Source organism: Lycium ferocissimum, chromosome 2 (assembly GCF_029784015.1).
Source record: "Lycium ferocissimum isolate CSIRO_LF1 chromosome 2, AGI_CSIRO_Lferr_CH_V1, whole genome shotgun sequence".
NCBI classification, from domain to species: Eukaryota; Viridiplantae; Streptophyta; class Magnoliopsida; order Solanales; family Solanaceae; genus Lycium; species Lycium ferocissimum.
Window position 1 is genome coordinate 475,662 of NC_081343.1, and position 10,338 is coordinate 485,999.

A 10,338-nucleotide genomic window follows, 5' to 3' on the forward strand; every position below is an offset into this window, starting at 1 on the left:
CTAATGCGCTTGTTGTATTCATGGATTTGATGAATCGTGTGTTTAAGCCTTATCTACCGCTTCATTATTGTGTTTATTGATGATATTTTTTTGTACTCTAAAAGTCGTGAGGATCATGCAAATCATTTGAGGATAACTTTAACAACACTTGAGGAGAACGAGCTTTACGCAAAATTCTCTAAGTGTGAATTCCAACTTGACTCTGTGTCTTTCTTAGGTCACGTGGTGACTGGTGACCGCATTAAAGTAGACCCTCAGAAAATCTCAGCGGTTAAGGATTGGCCTAGACCAACTAGTGAGACTAAAATTCGTAGTTTCTTGGGTTTGGCAAATTATTACAGAAAGTTTGTGGAAGGCTTCTCATCAATAGCCTCTCCATTGACTAAATTGACACAGAAGATCAAGCTATGTTTCAGTGGTCTGAAGCTTATGAAAAGAGTTTCCAAGAGCTTAAGACAAGGTTGACTTCGGCTCCTATTTTGACTTTACCTTCTGGGTCTAGTCGATATGAGGTGTATTGTGATGCTTCTAGAATTGGTTTGGGTTGTGTATTGATGCAGAGCGGTAAGGTGATTGCTTATGCTTCGCGATAGCTGAAGAGGCATGAGAAGAAGTATCCGTCTCATGACTTGGAGTTAGTACAGTGGTATTTGCTTTGAAAATTTGGCGTCATTATTTGTATGGTGAGCATTGTGATGTTTTTACTGACCATAAAAGCTTGCAATATATCTTTAAGCAGCGAGAGTTGAATCTCAGACAGAGGAGGTGGTTGGAGTTGTTAAAAGATTATGACTTGAGTATTTTGTATACTCCTGGTAAGGCTAATATGGTTGCTGATGCTTTGAGTAGAAAATCTATGGGCACGTTGGCTTATTTGCGTGCACATGACATGCACATGGGGAAGGAAATTTGAAGACTTGCTAGTCTTGGGGTCAGACTTGATGAAACTAAAGATGCAGAGTTAGTGGGAATCACGCCATCACGGTCTGACATTGTGGAAAGGATTAAATCCAAACAATAAGATGATCAACTTTTGGCAAAGCTGAGAGATGGAGTGGAAAAGGGTGAGTACACTTCATTTACTGTTGGGACTGGCGATAGTGTTCTGCGATTGCAAGGACGATTGTGTGTTCCTGTTGTTGATAGTCTTCGACAAGAATTAATGATGGAAGCTCATAGCTCCAAGTGTTCGGTTCATCCGGGATCGACCAAGATGTATAAGGACTTGAAACAACACTATTGGTGGAAGAGCATGAAGGTTGATATTTCTAACTTTGTGGCTAAGTGTTTGGACTGGCAACACGTGAAGGCTGAACATCAAAGGCTTGGTGGCTTGGCTCAAAACATTGAGATTCCTCAATGGAAGTGGGAGATGATAAATATGGATTTTGTTGCAGGTTTACCTCACACAAGGGCCAAGTATGATTCGATTTGGGGGATCGTGGATAGACTCACGAAGTCTGCCTATTTTCTTCCTGTAACGACATCGTATGCTGCGGCAGAGTACGCCAAGTTATATTTGAAGGAGATTGTTAGGCTGCACTGTGTTCCGATATCCATCATATCGACGAGAGGTACACACCCCATCGCTCATTTATGGCGACGTTTCAAGAATGTTTGGGGACTAGAGTGAAATTGAGCCTTTCATCCCTTAAACCGGCGAGGGCAGAGAGAACTATTCCAACTTTGGAGGATATGTTGCGTGCTTGTGCAATTGATTTTTGAGGAAGTTGGGATGAACACTTACCTCTGGTGGAATTCGCTTACAACAATAGCTATCAAGCGAGTATTCAGATGGCTCCTTATGAGGCTCTTTATGGGAGGCGTTGTCGGTCTCAAATTGGTTGGTTTGAACCAACGGAAGTAGAGTTGTTGGATCCTGATTCAGTTTATGAGGCGATTGAGAAGGTAGATCTTATTGTGCAGCGACTGAAGGCCGCTCAGAGTAGACAAAAGTCTTATACTGACATGAGGCGTAGGGAATTGGAATTTGCTATTAATGATAAGGTTTTCTTGAAAGTGTCACCTATGAAGGGGGTGATGTGTTTTGGCAGAAAGGGAAAGCTTAGTCCTCGCTATATTGGTCCTTACGGGATTACAAAATAGGTTGGGAAGGTAGCTTACGAGTTGAGATTACCGGCTGAGATATCCATGGTTCATCCAGTGTTTCACATTTCGATGTTGAGATTGTATAAACTGATCTGTCCCATGTGTTGCACCATGAATATATTGAAATTGATGAAGCTCTGTCTTATGAAGAAGAACCAGTTCAGATTTTAGATCGTGAAGTTAGAAGGTTGAGAACAAAAGATGTAGGTCGGTTAAGGTGTTGTGCCGAAACCATAATATGCGAGGAAGCTACTTGGGAAGTAGAGAAGGACATGACGAAAAGATATCCTCACTTGTTCCCTATGGTAGGTACGAGCTAGTGTTTTAATTATTCATAAATGAATCATTGTGCTTGTTCGAAACAACTTATGGTATAGTGAATTCTTTCGAGGCTGCAATTCTCATTCGAGGACGAATGATCTTAAGAAGGGGATAATATAACACTCCGTAAATCTGAGTTAAGTGTGAAAGGGTATTGGAGGATGGGACTTTACTGTTTTTGTCAAATGTAAAATACGGCCAAGAATACGGCCCGTATTCTGAAATGCAGTCCGTATAGCTTGGGCGTATTTCACCCACCTTCTTAGGTGGCTTACTGTTTTGGCTATCATAAAGTACAACCAGAGTTTACAGCCCGTATTTTGAAATATGGTCCATATTTCTGGACGTATTTCACCGGTTCCCTAAGTCAGTTCATTGTTTTGATAATCGTTAAATACGGTCACAGAAAACGGTCCGTATTTTGAAATACGATCCGTAAACTCTGGCCGTATTTTATCCGCCGCCAACTGTACATATAAATAGGGGGATTCAGTTAATTTTATGACTTATTCTCATTCCCATAAACCCTAAGGACGAAAACCCTTTCTCCAAGTCTCCTAACATAAAGGTAAGAACATCTTTAACATTATTAATCAATCCTAGCATTAAACCCATGATTCTAAACATGATTCTTGAATGAAAAAAACCTAGGGTTTGCAAAGTAATCCTTCTCAAAGTGACTCAAGCTATGGTATTGGGTGTTCTTCGTTGTAAAAGTAAATTATTACGTAAGGCTTAATTAAGGCATGTCTCTTTTGAAAATCTTATTTTGGAATGCATGACTTCTTTTCAAAAGTTCTTTATTCAGTAGAAAGGTGAACTTCTCATATTTTGAAACCCCAATTCATGTTTTTATCATGGTTGGTGTGTGTGAGGGGGCAAGCCCACATTAGACCTTAATTGTACTATACCCTATGCATGTATATGTGATCCCAACTGTTTTTCCTCTATTACAGATGATCAATAATAAGGGTTAATGGTTGGTAATGAGGTTTTCATGAGAAACTATGACAATTGAACTTTGTTTAAAGAAGTGGAAACATTTTCAAACTTAATGCTAATGGACGTGACTACTTTGAGATAATTGTAATTTAGCTTCTATGCTATAATTCAGCTTCCATGCTATGAATTTGGTTGTTGTGTTTAGCCTAGCTACTTGAGAGGAAGTGTAGCCACTACGGATCCTAGTGTGATAATGCCTAGCCATTCAGGAGGAAGAGTGGCCACTTCCGGGTTCGCTACCTAGGGTGTGATTATGCCTAGCTATTCGGGAGGAAGGATAGCCACCATTGAATTTCATATTCCGGTGTGGTGCGCTGTGACAAGGGAACCTCTACGGTCACCCCTTCTATGTACTGAATTCTTGGGCCTGTATTGACATGTGTGTTATTCTTATTTTCTCATGGAATTGTTGTTATTAGTTATGATCTATTGAAAGGCATATTTGAAGTTGTACCGTGACAAAAGGCCTTGTAATCGGTTTTGATAATTCTTATTGAGACGCACAAGTTGAATAACTGCCTTTACATTGGTTTCACATGATTTTCAGGATTGATTTCTTTATGTATTATTGTACTCTATTTTCTTATTACTTATTGTCCCTGAGGCACTCACTGAGTACGAAGTACTCAGACATATCATTGTTGTTTTTTATTGTATGTTAGGTAACGGAGAAGAGCAGGTTCTTGAAACACCGGGCGTTTAGGAAGGAGTTGCTGTTGCTACGGATTTGGTGAGCCCACACATTCATTCGTGGGACACCGTATTTATTTATTTATTCATTATATTAGCTTTCGGCGCTGCGTCCCGATGAGTCAAACTATTAATCCTTTATCTTAGAAGCTCCATGGTATACATTTTTGTGGGTAGTTGTTGAGTTTTTTTATTAACTCTCGGGCACGTTTTTACGTTTGAATAAGTATTTGATTAATAAAGACTTCTGCTGATTTAATTCATATATTCATAATCTGTTTGCATTTATAAAGTGATGGAGGTGAATGTTGAACCTGGCGGGTTCAAGTGTTATTAATGCATCGTCTAGGTTCTTCCGATATTGTTCACGACGTCGGATGCCGGTCACGTCTAGGGTAGGTTTTGGGGAGTGACATAAGTATGCCATAACCTACCTCGAAGCCGAACAGGCGCCATGAACTAATCCACTTGAGCGTTGCCTTTTTGAGTAGCCTCAGATCGATCAAAGTCTACCAAGAAATTAATCTATATTACATAAAGGACTAATGATACTTATATTACCATGATTCTAAGTCGAAATCAAAAGCGACCTTCAAACGGTGGCCCGGGCTCACTAGGGAAAAATCAGAAATTTGTGTCGAAAACGGTTCACCCAAAGTCTTGGAAGTCAAAATACCAAGTTTCACCAGAATCTAATCCCCAAATAAGCTTAATTTCATTATTTTGTCAAAACCCCCAATTATGGAGAAAACCCATTAATTTAATCCGTTCAAAAACTCTTTTTCAAATCGGATTATGAATTGGAAGAAACTTACCCTAACTATATCATGCAAATCACTAGAAAATCCACCCCAAAACCGTCAATGATTTGTTAAGAAATTGGAATTAGCAGTCGGGGGTTTGTAGTTATAAAAACCCCTTTCAAAACAAGTTTCTCATTCAGAAAATGCTTAGTCAACCCATTATAAAATCATAAAACAAAGTTAAGAGGCTTACCCACTTGAAGAACCCCAAGAATCTCCACAAAATCGCCCCTACCCAAATTTCTAGGTTGCAAAGTTGTGAATGGACTGCAATAACTCAAATTGGGGAAATTTGTGAGCTTGTGATCGCGATTTGGCACCTACAAACCACTCCTTGCCGGTGCAGCCACGATCTACGGATAAATGGCCACAGATGCGACCTCACTTGAAGTCTCACTTTCTCTAACTTGCGGACCAAACCTCACAGAGGCAGGCCCGCAGCGTTGGCCCCATGTCGGCAAATGCGACAGACCAGAACTAGAAAAAATCTATTTTTTCACGAAGTTCAACCTAAAACCCGAAACTCTTTTCTTCACTTTAATAAAAAGCCCGAATGGGCATAATTGAATTTATATTAAAAAAAAACAAAAAACCCGAAACTTATCTGAGACCTCCCGAATACAAACCAAACATGCAACCCTCTATAAAAATATTATACGAATTCACCCGCGCCCTCGAAATTCCCAAAAGAGGTTATCTTGGCCCGATCAACCCCCAAACGCCCAAAATGTGCTTTCCAACCAAAGGACCAAAACAGCCCCGAGTGCCTCGAGAATCGAACCAACCATCTTATCGAGTTATAATCGACCTTTCGGACCTAATGGAACCGAAGAAAATCTCAAAAAGACTCATTTAGCCAAAAGTCAACTATTGGTCAACAATTTTTCACTTAATCAACTTAAAAGCTACTAAATTCCTCAAATCCACCTAGACTCACCCGACTACCTCGGGAACCATGCCACCCATTACACTCTAACGAAGCTAGGAGAAGGTTTAACAGGGGTAAATGGTTAAAATGCCTAATTGACCAAATGGGCTGCTGCATCAGATACCAATTAAACAAGCGTTCATCCTCGAATGGAGAAGAAACGAAGAGAAAGGTACCCCAATTCATAATGAGTTGGGGATATCTGCTGCGCATGTCGGACTCGGTCTCCCATGTAGCCACCTTAACTAAAGTTATCTCCTTTAACCTGAACTTTCTCTCTTACCTATCCAATATTGCTATTGGCTCCTCTTCGAAGGACAGATTCAAATCAAACAATAACGGGTCCCACGAGATGATATAAGACCCGTCTGAATGGTACTTCTTCAACATAGAAACATGGAACACTGGGTGAACACCCCTTAAGCCTCATGGCATGGCCAATCATAAGCCAACACACCTATACGACAAAGAATCTCAAAAAGGCCAACAAACCTCAGGCCTAGCTTGCCTTTCATTCTAAATCTCATCACACCCTTCGTGGGTGAAACTTTTAATAGAACCTGATCACCAACCATGAACTTCAAATCTTGAACCTTCCAGTCTGTATACTCCTTCTGCCTACGCTGAGCCACAAGAAGCTTCTCTTAAATCAACTTCACATTATCCAAGGACTCTCTCAACAAGTATGTACTTCAGGGTCTCACCTTAAATGCATCGAACCAACTAATCGTAGAATGACATCTCTTACCATACAAAGCCTCAAATCGAGCCATGTCAATACTTGAGTGATAATTGTTGTTGTAGGCAAACTCCGCCAAGGGCAAGAAATGGTCCCAATGACCACCAAAGTCGATCACCCAAGCTCGCAACATGTCCTCTACCACATAAATAGTCCTCTTGGACTTACCATCTGTTTGCGGGTGAAAAGTGGTATGAAGATCCTACTGAGTTCCCGATTCCTTATGCCAAGTCCTCCAAAAAGGGAAGTGAACTGAGTGCCTCTGTCTGATATGATAGAAATTGGCACCCCATGAAATCAGACAATCTCTCTAATGTAGATCCTAGCACACTTCTCCAAATTGTAGGTAGTCTGAACTGGAATGAAGTGCGCGGACTTAGTCAACCTATCCACAATAACCCAAATGGCATCAACTTTCCAAAAGTCTTCGGTAGACCAACCACGAAATCCATTGCTATCCTCTCCCACTTCCACTCATGAATGGGCATCCTCTGAGTCACACCACCCAGTATTTGATGCTCATAATTAACTTGCTGACAATTCAAACACTAAGAAACAAACTCCAATATACCCCTTTTCATCCTACTCCACGAATAATGTTTCTTCAAGTCACGATACATCTTTGTAGCATCAGGATGGATGGAATATCTTGAACTGTGAGCCTCCTCCAAAATGAACTTAATCAACCCATCAGCACAAGAAATGCAAATGCACCCTTAATCCTCAAAACACCCTCATGATCAAGAATTGCCTCCTTGGCCTCTCTACTAAAAACTTTGTCTCGAATCTAGCACAATTTAACATCCTCAAACTTTTGAGCCTTAATCTACTCCAAAAGAGACAACTTCACCTCAATACACGCCAGTACGTTGCCAAGGTAATAAATATCAAGATTCACCATACTATTACTCAAACATTGGACCTTCCTAGCAAAGGGACACTTCTTAACCATCAAGCGTGCCAAGCTACAATACTCACTGTCTTTCAACTCAACGTATCCACTACCATATTAGCCTTGCCTGGTTGATAAAAAATGGTAATGTCATAATCCTTGAGCAACTCCATCCACCTACGCTGCCTCGAATTTCGATCTCGTTGATTGAACACAAGCTAAAGACTATTATGATCTGTGAATACCTCACAATGAACCCCATACAGGTAATGCCTCCCAATCTTCAAGGCAAAGACTACCACCACCATCTCTAAGTCATGATTGGGGTATTTCTTATCATGGACCTTCAAGTGACTCGAAGCATACGCCATCACCTTACCCTCTTGCACCAACACACAACCCAAAACAATCTGAGAAGCATCACAATAAATAGTAAAGTCTTTTCCTTCCACAGGTAATGCCAAAATCGGAGTTGAAGTCAATAAGGCCTTGATGTTTTGGAAGCTCTCCTCACACTCATCAAACCACTGAAAAGTTACATTCTTTTAAGTCAACTGAGTCAAATGAGAAGCGATGGATGATAACCCCTTCTCGAACCGATAATAATAACTAGTTAAGCCCACAAAACTCCAAATCTCAGTGACCGATGTAGGCGTAACCCAATCTCTAACTGTGTCGATCTTCTTGGGATCCATCATACACAACATGTCCCAAGATCGCCACAGAACTGAGGTAGAAATCCCACTTAGAAAACATGGCGTATAACTTCTTCTCTTTCAACAACCCAAGTACTATCCTCAAGTGCTTCTCATGATCTTCCTTACTACAAGAGTACACCAAAATGTCATCAATAAAGACAATCACAAATGAATCCAAGTGAGGCTTGAAGATCCCATTCATCAAATCCATGAAAGTTGCGGGGTCATTGCTAAACCCGAAAGACATTACCAAGAACTCAAGATACCATAGCGGGTCTTGAAGGCCGTATTCAGAATATCATCGGCTCTAATTTTTAACTTGTCACGACCCAAATTCACTAAATCGCGCGGGTACCTACCATTTCCCACCTTAGTGGGCGAACCCTTTCCCAAATCATCAATTCAAACCATAATAAAGTAAATAGAGCAGAATAGGTAGAAGCCTGAATCATATATAATTATAAGTGTGAAATATAAATTCAATCCCCAAGGAACTGGTCTGACTTGTATAAGAGCAACTACAAGATTGTCTAATAAAGAAGTCTGAAAGTAAAATAAAAAGTTGCATGAATAACAGAATATAAAGATAGGATAGATGAGCCTCCAAGCAGCGACTTGTCAGAAGCTCACCGTAGACACTCACAAGCAAGGCCTCGAAAATCTGCCTCGAGAAGTGGAAATGTAACCTGCCTCAAACTCTACACCTCAAAAAGGAGTGTAGCAAGGTAGCATCAGTACAAACAACATGTACTGAGTAGGCATCACAGGCCGACAACAGTTAGTTAACATATATAAAGGGAGAGATTGAAGAATAGACATGCTCACTATCAGGCATAAATACCACACAGTCCAAGAATAACTACTCAAGTACATAAAGATCAATTAGTTGAATCATAGCCTATAGTGAAGCACCTAAACACAAGTCTTGCCATGTTTCCCACGATTCCACAGAATAACCATAAACACTAGTACTACCAACAGTGTCACTCTGTGACCTTAAGTCTTAACCTAGGAGACAGTCTCTACTCCTTGAATCCATCTATTCCCAAATATATACTAATCAAATCAGTAAAGAACCGGGAAATCAATATTCACGAGCACCGTATAATATGAAAAATAACCACTACCAGAAATCAGATGTATAAATGAATGTTATATGAATGCAATACAATGATATACACATGCTCCAGGCATATGATATCTACACTTCGACATTCCTGACCCATGGGGTACCCACGAAGTCCATGTACTTGCTGCAGCCCACGTACCCGATCCAAGTCATTGTTGCGGAATGTGCAACCTGATCGATCAGTGTTGCGGTACATGCAACTCGATCCAAGTAACTGTATATATATATGTGTTGCGGCGCGCAACCCGATCCAAATATATAACTATGAATGCATACATGATATCAATGACAACCATGCCAGACATGGACACATTTTCCAATATCAAGATCAATATCAATTCCTTCCTCTTCACAAGTTAATAACCAACAACTGAGAGATACGGTTTCACAACCATGAATAAGTCACTAAATATTCATATCAGAGTCTAATGAAAGATGAGAATGAGTACACTGCATAATACCAATGAATGATGACAGCATATAAAATCAATCAAGCCACATATGGACATATACCATAATAACAGTCTCAATATCATAGCTTTCCCTTCCTTTCCAACAACATCAACACATGATAAAATACGATCTCCAACTTCATAAAGTAAATCACTAAGCAACAAGTCTGGAATCACTCACGTGGCTACAAGCCAATAAATTACAACAAGCCAACAGCTCAATAGAACATAACAAGGCGACAAGCCATAATCAACAAGAATACCAACCTAAGTAATCTATCCAACTTCATACCCGAAGGTGTAACATACTTTCTCCGACAATGACTAACTCTACATATGCTTTGCTAACCGAAGTCTAACCATAAGGTAAGCTATAACCTACCTGGAATGCCGAACAGGAGCCTCGAGCCAATCTTCTTGAGTCATGCCTTTCTTCTTCGATTCTCATCCGATCACTTCGGGAATGACGTCACCTATCCCCATAAGTCATAAACATCAAAACAAAGCTAACAGAAACAACAAATCTCGGTTCCAGGTCTTATTTCTTCCCGTCACCATGTTTTCACCATAAATAC